This window comes from Hypanus sabinus, chromosome 2, assembly GCF_030144855.1.
Source record: "Hypanus sabinus isolate sHypSab1 chromosome 2, sHypSab1.hap1, whole genome shotgun sequence".
NCBI classification, from domain to species: Eukaryota; Metazoa; Chordata; class Chondrichthyes; order Myliobatiformes; family Dasyatidae; genus Hypanus; species Hypanus sabinus.
In genome coordinates this window covers 1-13,874 of record NC_082707.1, presented here as the reverse complement: position 1 = coordinate 13,874, position 13,874 = coordinate 1, and positions in this window count along the sequence as shown.

Here is a 13,874-nt window from a genome sequence, read left to right as displayed (position 1 = left end):
GTCACACAGGGTTTCACTGTGTGTGTCTGACTATGGGGAATGTAGTGTCTGACTGTGAGTGATGTGATGTCTGACTGTGGTTTACAGAATTTCCAGCTATGGGTCACACAGTGTTTGACTGTGGGTGTCTGGGATCTGACTGTGGGGAATGTAGTGTCTTACTGTGGATTGCAGAATTTCCTGCTATGGATCACAGAGTGTTTGACTGTGTAAGTCTGGGTGTCTGACTGTGGGGAATGTAGTGTCTGACTGTGAGTGATGGGGTGTCCGGCTGTTGTTTACAGAATTTCCAGCTCTGGGTCACACAGGGTTTCACTGTGCGTGTCTGACTATGGGGAATGTAGTGTCTGACTGTGAGTGATGTGATGTCTGACTGTGGTTTACAGAATTTCCAGCTATGGGTCACACAGTGTTTGACTGTGGGTGTCTGGGATCTGACTGTGGGGAATGTAGTGTCTTACTGTGGATTGCAGAATTTCCAGCTATGGGTCACACAGTGCTTGACTGTGTAAGTCTGGGTGTCTGACTGTGGGGAATGTAGTGTGTGTCTGTGAGTGATGGGGTGTCCGGCTGTTGTTTACAGAATTTCCAGCTATGGGTCACTCAGTGTTTGACTGTGTGTGTCTGAATATGGTGATTGTAGTGTCTGACTGTGAGTGATGGGGTGTCCGGCTGTTGATAACCGAATTTCCAGCTATGGGTCACACGGTGTTTCACTGTGTGTGTCTGACTATCGGGAATGTAGTGTCTGACTGTGGTTTGCAGAATTTCCAGCTATGGGTCACACAGTGTTTGACTGTGTGTGTCTTACTATGGGGAATGTAGTATCTGACTGTGAGTGATGTGGTGTCTGACTGTGGTTTGCAGAATTTCCAGCTATGGGTCACACAGTGTTTGACTGTGTAAGTCTGGGTGTCTGACTGTGGGGAATGTAGTGTCTGACTGTGAGTGATGGGGTGTCTGGCTGTTGTTTACAGAATTTCCAGTTATGGGTCACTCAGTGTTTGACTGTGTGTGTCTGAATATGGTGATTGTAGTGTCTGACTGTGAGTGATGGGGTGTCCGGCTGTTGATAACAGAATTTCCAGCTATGGGTCACACAGTGTTTGACTGTGTAAGTCTGGGTGTCTGACTGTGGGGAATGTAGTGTCTGACTGTGAGTGATGGGGTATCCGGCTGTTGTTTACAGAATTTCCAGCTCTGGGTCACACAGGGTTTCACTGTGTGTGTCTGACTATGGGGAATGTAGTGTCTGACTGTGAGTGATGTGATGTCTGACTGTGGTTTACAGAATTTCCAGCTATGGGTCACACAGTGTTTGACTGTGTGTGTCTGGGATCTGACTGTGGGGAATGTAGTGTCTTACTGTGGATTGCAGAATTTCCTGCTATGGATCACAGATTGTTTGACTGTGTAAGTCTGGGTGTCTGACTGTGGGGAATGTAGTGTCTGACTGTGAGTGATGGGGTGTCCGGCTGTGGTTTAATGAATTATCAGCTATGGGTCAGCACAGTGTTTGACTGTGTATGTCTGGGTGTCTGACTCTGGGGAATGTAGTGTCTGAGTGTGGATTGCAGAATTTCCAGCTATGGGTCACACAGTGCTTGACTGTGTAAGTCTGGGTGTCTGACTGTGGGGAATGTAGTGTGTGTCTGTGAGTGATGGGGTGTCCGGCTGTGGTTTACTGAATTTCCAGCTATGGGTCACACAGTGTTTGACTGTGTATGTCTTGGTGTCTGACTGTGGGGAATGTAGTGTCTGACTGTGGATTGCAGAATTTCCAGCTATGGGTCACACAGTGTTTGACTGTGTAAGTCTGGGTGTCTGACTGTGGGGAATGTAGTGTCTGACTGTGAGTGATGGGATGTCTGGCTGTTGTTTACAGAATTTCCAGCTATGGGTCACTCAGTGTTTGACTGTGTGTGTCTGAATATGGTGATTGTAGTGTCTGACTGTGAGTGATTTGGTGTCCGGCTGTTGATAACCGAATTTCCAGCTATGGGTCACACGGTGTTTCACTGTGTGTGTCTGACTATCGGGAATGTAGTGTCTGACTGTGGTTTGCAGAATTTCCAGCTATGGGTCACACAGTGTTTGACTGTGTGTGTCTTACTATGGGGAATGTAGTATCTGACTGTGAGTGATGTGGTGTCTGACTGTGGTTTACAGAATTTCCAGCTATAGTCACACAGTGTTTGACTGTGTGTGTCTGGGTGTCTGACTGTGGGGAATGTAGTGTCTTACTGTGGATTGCAGAATTTCCAGCTATGGGTCACACAGTGTTTGACTGTGTAAGTCTGGGTGTCTGACTGTGGGGAATGTAGTGTCTGACTGTGAGTTATGGGGTGTCTGGCTGTGGTTCTCAGAATTTCCAGCTATGGGTCACTCAGTGTTTGACTGTGTGTGTCTGAATATGGTGATTGTAGTGTCTGACTGTGAGTGATGGGGTGTCCGGCTGTTGATAACAGAATTTCCAGCTATGGGTCACACAGTGTTTCACTGTGTGAGTCTGACTTTGGGGAATGTAGTGTCTGACTGTGAGTGATGTGGTGTCTGACTGTGGTTTAGAGAATTTCCAGCTATGGGTAACACAGTGTTTGACTGTGTGTGTCTGGGTGTCGGACTATGGGGAATGTAGTGTCTGACTGTGAGTGATGGGGTGTCCGGCTGTTCATAACAGAATTTCCAGCTATGGGTCACACAGTGTTTCACTGTGTGAGTCTGACTTTGGGGAATGTAGTGTCTGACTGTGAGTGATGTGGTGTCTGACTGTGGTTTAGAGAATTTCCAGCTATGGGTAACACAGTGTTTGACTGTGTGTGTCTGGGTGTCGGACTATGGGGAATGTAGTGTCTGGCTGTTAGTGATGGGGTGTCCGGCTGTGGTTTACTGAATTTCCAGCTATGGGTCACACAGTGTTTGACTGTGTAAGTCTGGGTGTCTGACTGTTGGGAATGTAGTGTCTGACTGTGAGTGATGGGGTGCCCGGCTGTTGATAACAGAATTTCCAGCTATGGGTCACACAATGTTTGACTGTGTGTGTCTGACTATCGGGAATGTAGTCGCTGACTGTGGTTTGCAGAATTTCCAGCTATGGGTCACACAGTGTTTGACTGCGTGAGTCTGACTATGGGGAATGTAGTGTCTGACTGTGAGTGATGTGGTGTCTGACTGTGGTTTAGAGAATTTCCAGCTATGGGTATCACAGTGTTTGACTGTGTGTGTCTGGGTGTCGGACTATGGGGAATGTAGTGTCTGGCTGTTAGTGATGGGGTGTCCGGCAGTGGTTTACAGAATTCCAAGCAATGGGTCACACAGTGTTTGACTGTGTGTGTCTGGGTGTCTGACTGTGGGGAATGTAGTGTGTGTTTGTGAGTGATGGGGTGTCCGGCTGTGGTTTAATGAATTTCCAGCTATGGGTCACACAGTGTTTGACTGTGTAAGTCTGGGCGTCAAACTGTGGGGAATGTAGTGTCTGACTGTGAGTGATGGGGTGTCCGGCTGTTGATAACAGAATTTCCAGCTATGGGTCACACAATGTTTGACTGTGTGTGTCTGACTATCGGGAATGTAGTCGTTGACTGTGGTTTGCAGAATTTCCAGCTATGGGTCACACAGTGTTTGACTGTGTAAGTCTGGGTGTCTGACTGTGGGGAATGTAGTGTGTGTCTGTCAGTGATGTGGTGTCTGACTGTGGTTTACAGAATTTCCAGCTATGGGTCACACAGTGTTTGACTGTGTGTGTCTGGGTGTCTGACTGTGGGGAACGTAGTGTCTGAATGTGAGTGATGGGGTGTCTGGCTGTGGTTCTCAGAATTTTCAGCTATGGGTCACTCAGTGTTTGACTGTGTGTGTCTGACTATCGGGAATGTAGTGTCTGACTGTGGTTTGCAGAATTTCCTGCTATGGATCACACAGTGTTTCACTGTGTGTGTCTGACTATGGGGAATGTAGTGTCTGACTGTGAGTGATGTGATGTCTGACTGTGGTTTACAGAATTTCCAGCTATGGGTAACACAGTGTTTGACTGTGTGTGTCTGGGTTTCGGACTATGGGGAATGTAGTGTCTGGCTGTTAGTGATGGGGTGTCCGGCAGTGGTTTACAGAATTCCAAGCAATGGGTCACACAGTGTTTGACTGTGTGTGTCTGGGATCTGACTGTGGGGAATGTAGTGTCTTACTGTGGATTGCAGAATTTCCTGCTATGGATCACAGAGTGTTTGACTGTGTAAGTCTGGGTGTCTGACTGTGGGGAATGTAGTGTCTGACTGTGAGTGATGGGGTGTCCGGCTGTTGTTTACAGAATTTCCAGCTCTGGGTCACACAGGGTTTCACTGTGCGTGTCTGACTATGGGGAATGTAGTGTCTGACTGTGAGTGATGTGATGTCTGACTGTGGTTTACAGAATTTCCAGCTATGGGTCACACAGTGTTTGACTGTGGGTGTCTGGGATCTGACTGTGGGGAATGTAGTGTCTTACTGTGGATTGCAGAATTTCCTGCTATGGATCACAGAGTGTTTGACTGTGTAAGTCTGGGTGTCTGACTGTGGGGAATGTAGTGTCTGACTGTGAGTGATGGGGTGTCCGGCTGTGGTTTAATGAATTATCAGCTATGGGTCAGCACAGTGTTTGACTGTGTGTGTCTGGGATCTGACTGTGGGGAATGTAGTGTCTTACTGTGGATTGCAGAATTTCCTGCTATGGATCACAGAGTGTTTGACTGTGTAAGTCTGGGTGTCTGACTGTGGGGAATGTAGTGTCTGACTGTGAGTGATGAGGTGTCCGGCTGTTGATAACCGAATTTCCAGCTATGGGTCACACGGTGTTTCACTGTGTGTGTCTGACTATCGGGAATGTAGTGTCTGACTGTGGTTTGCAGAATTTCCAGCTATGGGTCACACAGAGTTTGACTGTGTGTGTCTTACTATGGGTAATGTAGTGTCTGACTGTGAGTGATGTGGTGTCTGACTGTGGTTTACAGAATTTCCAGCTATAGTCACACAGTGTTTGACTGTGTGTGTCTGGGTGTCTGACTGTGGGGAATGTAGTGTCTGACTATGAGTTATGGGGTGTCTGGCTGTGGTTCTCAGAATTTCCAGCTATGGGTCACTATGTGTTTGACTGTGTGTGTCTGAATATGGTGATTGTAGTGTCTGACTGTGAGTGATGGGGTGTCCGGCTGTTGATAACAGAATTTCCAGCTATGGGTCACACAGTGTTTCACTGTGTGTGTCTGACTATCGGGAATGTAGTGTCTGACTGCGGTTTGCAGAATTTCCAGCTATGGGTCACACAGTGTTTGACTGTGTAAGTCTGGGTGTCTGACTGTGGGGAATGTAGTGTCTGACTGTGAGTGATGGGGTGTCCGGCTGTTGTTTACAAAATTTCCAGCTCTGGGTCACACAGTGTTTCACTGTGTGAGTCTGACTATCGGGAATGTAGTGTCTGACTGTGAGTGATGTGGTGTCTGACTGTGGTTTAGAGAATTTCCAGCTATGGGTAACACAGTGTTTGACTGTGTGTGTCTGGGTGTCGGACTATGGGGAATGTAGTGTCTGGCTGTTAGTGATGGGGTGTCCGGCAGTGGTTTACAGAATTCCAAGCAATGGGTCACACAGTGTTTGACTGTGTGTGTCTGGGTGTCTGACTGTGAGGAATGTAGTGTGTGTTTGTGAGTGATGGGGTGTCCGGCTGTGGTTTACTGAATTTCCAGCTATGGGTCACACAGTGTTTGACTGTGTAAGTCTGGGTGTCTGACTGTGGGGAATGTAGTGTCTGACTGTGAGTGATGGGGTGTCCGGCTGTTGATAACAGAATTTCCAGCTATGGGTCACACAATGTTTGACTGTGTGTGTCTGACTATCGGGAATGTAGTCGCTGACTGTGGTTTGCAGAATTTCCAGCTATGGGTCACACAGTGTTTGACTGTGTGAGTCTGACTATGGGGAATGTAGTGTCTGACTGTGAGTGATGGGATGTCTGGCTGTTGTTTACAGAATTTCCAGCTATGGGTCACTCAGTGTTTGACTGTGTGTGTCTGAATATGGTGATTGTAGTGTCTGACTGTGAGTGATTTGGTGTCCGGCTGTTGATAACCGAATTTCCAGCTATGGGTCACACGGTGTTTCACTGTGTGTGTCTGACTATCGGGAATGTAGTGTCTGACTGTGGTTTGCAGAATTTCCAGCTATGGGTCACACAGTGTTTGACTGTGTGTGTCTTACTATGGGGAATGTAGTATCTGACTGTGAGTGATGTGGTGTCTGACTGTGGTTTACAGAATTTCCAGCTATAGTCACACAGTGTTTGACTGTGTGTGTCTGGGTGTCTGACTGTGGGGAATGTAGTGTCTTACTGTGGATTGCAGAATTTCCAGCTATGGGTCACACAGTGTTTGACTGTGTAAGTCTGGGTGTCTGACTGTGGGGAATGTAGTGTCTGACTGTGAGTTATGGGGTGTCTGGCTGTGGTTCTCAGAATTTCCAGCTATGGGTCACTCAGTGTTTGACTGTGTGTGTCTGAATATGGTGATTGTAGTGTCTGACTGTGAGTGATGGGGTGTCCGGCTGTTGATAACAGAATTTCCAGCTATGGGTCACACAGTGTTTCACTGTGTGAGTCTGACTTTGGGGAATGTAGTGTCTGACTGTGAGTGATGTGGTGTCTGACTGTGGTTTAGAGAATTTCCAGCTATGGGTAACACAGTGTTTGACTGTGTGTGTCTGGGTGTCGGACTATGGGGAATGTAGTGTCTGACTGTGAGTGATGGGGTGTCCGGCTGTTCATAACAGAATTTCCAGCTATGGGTCACACAGTGTTTCACTGTGTGAGTCTGACTTTGGGGAATGTAGTGTCTGACTGTGAGTGATGTGGTGTCTGACTGTGGTTTAGAGAATTTCCAGCTATGGGTAACACAGTGTTTGACTGTGTGTGTCTGGGTGTCGGACTATGGGGAATGTAGTGTCTGGCTGTTAGTGATGGGGTGTCCGGCTGTGGTTTACTGAATTTCCAGCTATGGGTCACACAGTGTTTGACTGTGTAAGTCTGGGTGTCTGACTGTGGGGAATGTAGTGTCTGACTGTGAGTGATGGGGTGCCCGGCTGTTGATAACAGAATTTCCAGCTATGGGTCACACAATGTTTGACTGTGTGTGTCTGACTATCGGGAATGTAGTCGCTGACTGTGGTTTGCAGAATTTCCAGCTATGGGTCACACAGTGTTTGACTGCGTGAGTCTGACTATGGGGAATGTAGTGTCTGACTGTGAGTGATGTGGTGTCTGACTGTGGTTTAGAGAATTTCCAGCTATGGGTATCACAGTGTTTGACTGTGTGTGTCTGGGTGTCGGACTATGGGGAATGTAGTGTCTGGCTGTTAGTGATGGGGTGTCCGGCAGTGGTTTACAGAATTCCAAGCAATGGGTCACACAGTGTTTGACTGTGTGTGTCTGGGTGTCTGACTGTGGGGAATGTAGTGTGTGTTTGTGAGTGATGGGGTGTCCGGCTGTGGTTTAATGAATTTCCAGCTATGGGTCACACAGTGTTTGACTGTGTAAGTCTGGGCGTCAAACTGTGGGGAATGTAGTGTCTGACTGTGAGTGATGGGGTGTCCGGCTGTTGATAGCAGAATTTCCAGCTATGGGTCACACAATGTTTGACTGTGTGTGTCTGACTATCGGGAATGTAGTCGTTGACTGTGGTTTGCAGAATTTCCAGCTATGGGTCACACAGTGTTTGACTGTGTAAGTCTGGGTGTCTGACTGTGGGGAATGTAGTGTGTGTCTGTCAGTGATGTGGTGTCTGACTGTGGTTTACAGAATTTCCAGCTATGGGTCACACAGTGTTTGACTGTGTGTGTCTGGGTGTCTGACTGTGGGGAACGTAGTGTCTGAATGTGAGTGATGGGGTGTCTGGCTGTGGTTCTCAGAATTTTCAGCTATGGGTCACTCAGTGTTTGACTGTGTGTGTCTGACTATCGGGAATGTAGTGTCTGACTGTGGTTTGCAGAATTTCCTGCTATGGATCACACAGTGTTTCACTGTGTGTGTCTGACTATGGGGAATGTAGTGTCTGACTGTGAGTGATGTGATGTCTGACTGTGGTTTACAGAATTTCCAGCTATGGGTAACACAGTGTTTGACTGTGTGTGTCTGGGTTTCGGACTATGGGGAATGTAGTGTCTGGCTGTTAGTGATGGGGTGTCCGGCAGTGGTTTACAGAATTCCAAGCAATGGGTCACACAGTGTTTGACTGTGTGTGTCTGGGATCTGACTTGGGGGAATGTAGTGTCTTACTGTGGATTGCAGAATTTCCTGCTATGGATCACAGAGTGTTTGACTGTGTAAGTCTGGGTGTCTGACTGTGGGGAATGTAGTGTCTGACTGTGAGTGATGGGGTGTCCGGCTGTTGTTTACAGAATTTCCAGCTCTGGGTCACACAGGGTTTCACTGTGCGTGTCTGACTATGGGGAATGTAGTGTCTGACTGTGAGTGATGTGATGTCTGACTGTGGTTTACAGAATTTCCAGCTATGGGTCACACAGTGTTTGACTGTGGGTGTCTGGGATCTGACTGTGGGGAATGTAGTGTCTTACTGTGGATTGCAGAATTTCCTGCTATGGATCACAGAGTGTTTGACTGTGTAAGTCTGGGTGTCTGACTGTGGGGAATGTAGTGTCTGACTGTGAGTGATGGGGTGTCCGGCTGTGGTTTAATGAATTATCAGCTATGGGTCAGCACAGTGTTTGACTGTGTGTGTCTGGGATCTGACTGTGGGGAATGTAGTGTCTTACTGTGGATTGCAGAATTTCCTGCTATGGATCACAGAGTGTTTGACTGTGTAAGTCTGGGTGTCTGACTGTGGGGAATGTAGTGTCTGACTGTGAGTGATGAGGTGTCCGGCTGTTGATAACCGAATTTCCAGCTATGGGTCACACGGTGTTTCACTGTGTGTGTCTGACTATCGGGAATGTAGTGTCTGACTGTGGTTTGCAGAATTTCCAGCTATGGGTCACACAGAGTTTGACTGTGTGTGTCTTACTATGGGTAATGTAGTGTCTGACTGTGAGTGATGTGGTGTCTGACTGTGGTTTACAGAATTTCCAGCTATAGTCACACAGTGTTTGACTGTGTGTGTCTGGGTGTCTGACTGTGGGGAATGTAGTGTCTGACTATGAGTTATGGGGTGTCTGGCTGTGGTTCTCAGAATTTCCAGCTATGGGTCACTATGTGTTTGACTGTGTGTGTCTGAATATGGTGATTGTAGTGTCTGACTGTGAGTGATGGGGTGTCCGGCTGTTGATAACAGAATTTCCAGCTATGGGTCACACAGTGTTTCACTGTGTGTGTCTGACTATCGGGAATGTAGTGTCTGACTGCGGTTTGCAGAATTTCCAGCTATGGGTCACACAGTGTTTGACTGTGTAAGTCTGGGTGTCTGACTGTGGGGAATGTAGTGTCTGACTGTGAGTGATGGGGTGTCCGGCTGTTGTTTACAAAATTTCCAGCTCTGGGTCACACAGTGTTTCACTGTGTGAGTCTGACTATCGGGAATGTAGTGTCTGACTGTGAGTGATGTGGTGTCTGACTGTGGTTTAGAGAATTTCCAGCTATGGGTAACACAGTGTTTGACTGTGTGTGTCTGGGTGTCGGACTATGGGGAATGTAGTGTCTGGCTGTTAGTGATGGGGTGTCCGGCAGTGGTTTACAGAATTCCAAGCAATGGGTCACACAGTGTTTGACTGTGTGTGTCTGGGTGTCTGACTGTGAGGAATGTAGTGTGTGTTTGTGAGTGATGGGGTGTCCGGCTGTGGTTTACTGAATTTCCAGCTATGGGTCACACAGTGTTTGACTGTGTAAGTCTGGGTGTCTGACTGTGGGGAATGTAGTGTCTGACTGTGAGTGATGGGGTGTCCGGCTGTTGATAACAGAATTTCCAGCTATGGGTCACACAATGTTTGACTGTGTGTGTCTGACTATCGGGAATGTAGTCGCTGACTGTGGTTTGCAGAATTTCCAGCTATGGGTCACACAGTGTTTGACTGTGTGAGTCTGACTATGGGGAATGTAGTGTCTGACTGTGAGTGATGTGGTGTCTGACTGTGGTTTAGAGAATTTCCAGCTATGGGTAACACAGTGTTTGACTGTGTGTGTCTGGGTGTCCGACTATGGGGAATGTAGTGTCTGGCTGTTAGTGATGGGGTGTCCGGCAGTGGTTTACAGAATTCCAAGCAATGGGTCACACAGTGTTTGACTGTGTGTGTCTGGGTGTCTGACTGTGGGGAATGTAGTGTCTGACTGTGAGTGATGGGGTGTCCGGCTGTTGATAACAGAATTTCCAGCTATTGGTCACACAATGTTTGACTGTGTGTGTCTGACTATCGGGAATGTAGTCGCTGATTGTGGTTTGCAGAATTTCCAGCTATGGGTCACACAGTGTTTGACTGTGTAAGTCTGGGTGTCTGACTGTGGGGAATGTAGTGTCTGACTGTGAGTGATGGGGTGTCCGGCTGTTGTTTACAAAATTTCCAGCTCTGGGTCACACAGTGTATCACTGTGTGAGTCTGACTATGGGGAATGTAGTGTCTGACTGTGAGTGATGTGGTGTCTGACTGTGGTTTAGAGAATTTCCAGCTATGGGTAACACAGTGTTTGACTGTGTTTGTCTGGGTGTCCGACTATGGGGAATGTAGTGTCTGGCTGTTAGTGATGGGGTGTCCGGCAGTGGTTTACAGAATTCCAAGCAATGGGTCACACAGTGTTTGACTGTGTGTGTCTGGGTGTCTGACTGTGGGGAATGTAGTGTGTGTTTGTGAGTGATGGGGTGTCCGGCTGTGGTTTACTGAATTTCCAGCTATGGGTCACACAGTGTTTGACTGTGTAAGTCTGGGTGTCTGACTGTGGGGAATGTAGTGTCTGACTGTGAGTGATGGGGTGTCCGGCTGTTGATAACAGAATTTCCAGCTATGGGTCACACAATGTTTGACTGTGTGTGTCTGACTATCGGGAATGTAGTCGCTGATTGTGGTTTGCAGAATTTCCAGCTATGGGTCACACAGTGTTTGACTGTGTAAGTCTGGTTGTCTGACTGTGGGGAATGTAGTGTCTGACTGTGAGTGATGGGGTGTCCGGCTGTTGTTTACAAAATTTCCAGCTCTGGGTCACACAGTGTATCACTGTGTGAGTCTGACTATGGGGAATGTAGTGTCTGACTGTGAGTGATGTGATGTCTGACTGTGGTTTAGAGAATTTCCAGCTATGTAACACAGTGTTTGACTGTGTGTGTCTGGGTGTCGGACTATGGGGAATGTAGTGTCTGGCTGTTAGTGATGGGGTGTCCGGCAGTGGTTTACAGAATTCCAAGCAATGGGTCACACAGAGTTTGACTGTGTGTGTCTGGGTGTCTGACTGTGGGGAATGTAGTGTGTGTTTGTGAGTGATGGGGTGTCCGGCTGTGGTTTACTGAATTTCCAGCTATGGGTCACACAGTGTTTGACTGTGTAAGTCTGGGTGTCTGACTGTGGGGAATGTAGTGTCTGACTGTGAGTGATGGGGTGTCCGGCTGTTGATAACAGAATTTCCAGCTATGGGTCACACAATGTTTGACTGAGTGTGTCTGACTATCGGGAATGTAGTCGCTGACTGTGGTTTGCAGAATTTCCAGCTATGGGTCACACAGTGTTTGACTGTGTGAGTCTGACTATGGGGAATGTAGTGTCTGACTGTGAGTGATGTGGTGTCTGACTGTGGTTTAGAGAATTTCCAGCTATGGGTAACACAGTGTTTGACTGTGTGTGTCTGGGTGTCGGACTATGGGGAATGTAGTGTCTAGCTGTTAGTGATGGGGTGTCCGGCAGTGGTTTACAGAATTCCAAGCAATGGGTCACACAGTGTTTGACTGTGTGTGTCTGGGTGTCTGACTGTGGGGAATGTAGTGTGTGTTTGTGAGTGATGGGGTGTCCGGCTGTGGTTTACTGAATTTCCAGCTATGGGTCACACAGTGTTTGACTGTGTGTGTCTGGGTGTCTGACTGTGGGGAATGTAGTGTCTGACTATGAGTGATGGGGTGTCCGGCTGTTGTTTACAGAATTTCCAGCTCTGGGTCACACAGTGTTTCTCTGTGTGTGTCTGACTATGGGGAATGTAGTGTCTGACAGTGAGTGATGTGGTGTCTGACTGTGGTTTACAGAATTTCCAGCTATGGGTAACACAGTGTTTGACTGTGTGTGTCTGGGTGTCGGACTATGGGGAATGTAGTGTCTGACTGTGAGTGATGGGGTGTCCGGCTGTTCATAACAGAATTTCCAGCTATGGGTCACACAGTGTTTCACTGTGTGAGTCTGACTTTGGGGAATGTAGTGTCTGACTGTGAGTGATGTGGTGTCTGACTGTGGTTTAGAGAATTTCCAGCTATGGGTAACACAGTGTTTGACTGTGTGTGTCTGGGTGTCGGACTATGGGGAATGTAGTGTCTGGCTGTTAGTGATGGGGTGTCCGGCTGTGGTTTACTGAATTTCCAGCTATGGGTCACACAGTGTTTGACTGTGTAAGTCTGGGTGTCTGACTGTGGGGAATGTAGTGTCTGACTGTGAGTGATGGGGTGCCCGGCTGTTGATAACAGAATTTCCAGCTATGGGTCACACAATGTTTGACTGTGTGTGTCTGACTATCGGGAATGTAGTCGCTGACTGTGGTTTGCAGAATTTCCAGCTATGGGTCACACAGTGTTTGACTGCGTGAGTCTGACTATGGGGAATGTAGTGTCTGACTGTGAGTGATGTGGTGTCTGACTGTGGTTTAGAGAATTTCCAGCTATGGGTAACACAGTGTTTGACTGTGTGTGTCTGGGTGTCGGACTATGGGGAATGTAGTGTCTGGCTGTTAGTGATGGGGTGTCCGGCAGTGGTTTACAGAATTCCAAGCAATGGGTCACACAGTGTTTGACTGTGTGTGTCTGGGTGTCTGACTGTGGGGAATGTAGTGTGTGTTTGTGAGTGATGGGGTGTCCGGCTGTGGTTTAATGAATTTCCAGCTATGGGTCACACAGTGTTTGACTGTGTAAGTCTGGGCGTCAAACTGTGGGGAATGTAGTGTCTGACTGTGAGTGATGGGGTGTCCGGCTGTTGATAACAGAATTTCCAGCTATGGGTCACACAATGTTTGACTGTGTGTGTCTGACTATCGGGAATGTAGTCGCTGACTGTGGTTTGCAGAATTTCCAGCTATGGGTCACACAGTGTTTGACTGTGTAAGTCTGGGTGTCTGACTGTGGGGAATGTAGTGTGTGTCTGTCAGTGATGTGGTGTCTGACTGTGGTTTACAGAATTTCCAGCTATGGGTCACACAGTGTTTGACTGTGTGTGTCTGGGTGTCTGACTGTGGGGAACGTAGTGTCTGAATGTGAGTGATGGGGTGTCTGGCTGTGGTTCTCAGAATTTTCAGCTATGGGTCACTCAGTGTTTGACTGTGTGTGTCTGACTATCGGGAATGTAGTGTCTGACTGTGGTTTGCAGAATTTCCTGCTATGGATCACACAGTGTTTCACTGTGTGTGTCTGACTATGGGGAATGTAGTGTCTGACTGTGAGTGATGTGATGTCTGACTGTGGTTTACAGAATTTCCAGCTATGGGTAACACAGTGTTTGACTGTGTGTGTCTGGGTTTCGGACTATGGGGAATGTAGTGTCTGGCTGTTAGTGATGGGGTGTCCGGCAGTGGTTTACAGAATTCCAAGCAATGGGTCACACAGTGTTTGACTGTGTGTGTCTGGGATCTGACTGTGGGGAATGTAGTGTCTTACTGTGGATTGCAGAATTTCCTGCTATGGATCACAGAGTGTTTGACTGTGTAAGTCTGGGTGTCTGACTGTGGGGAATGT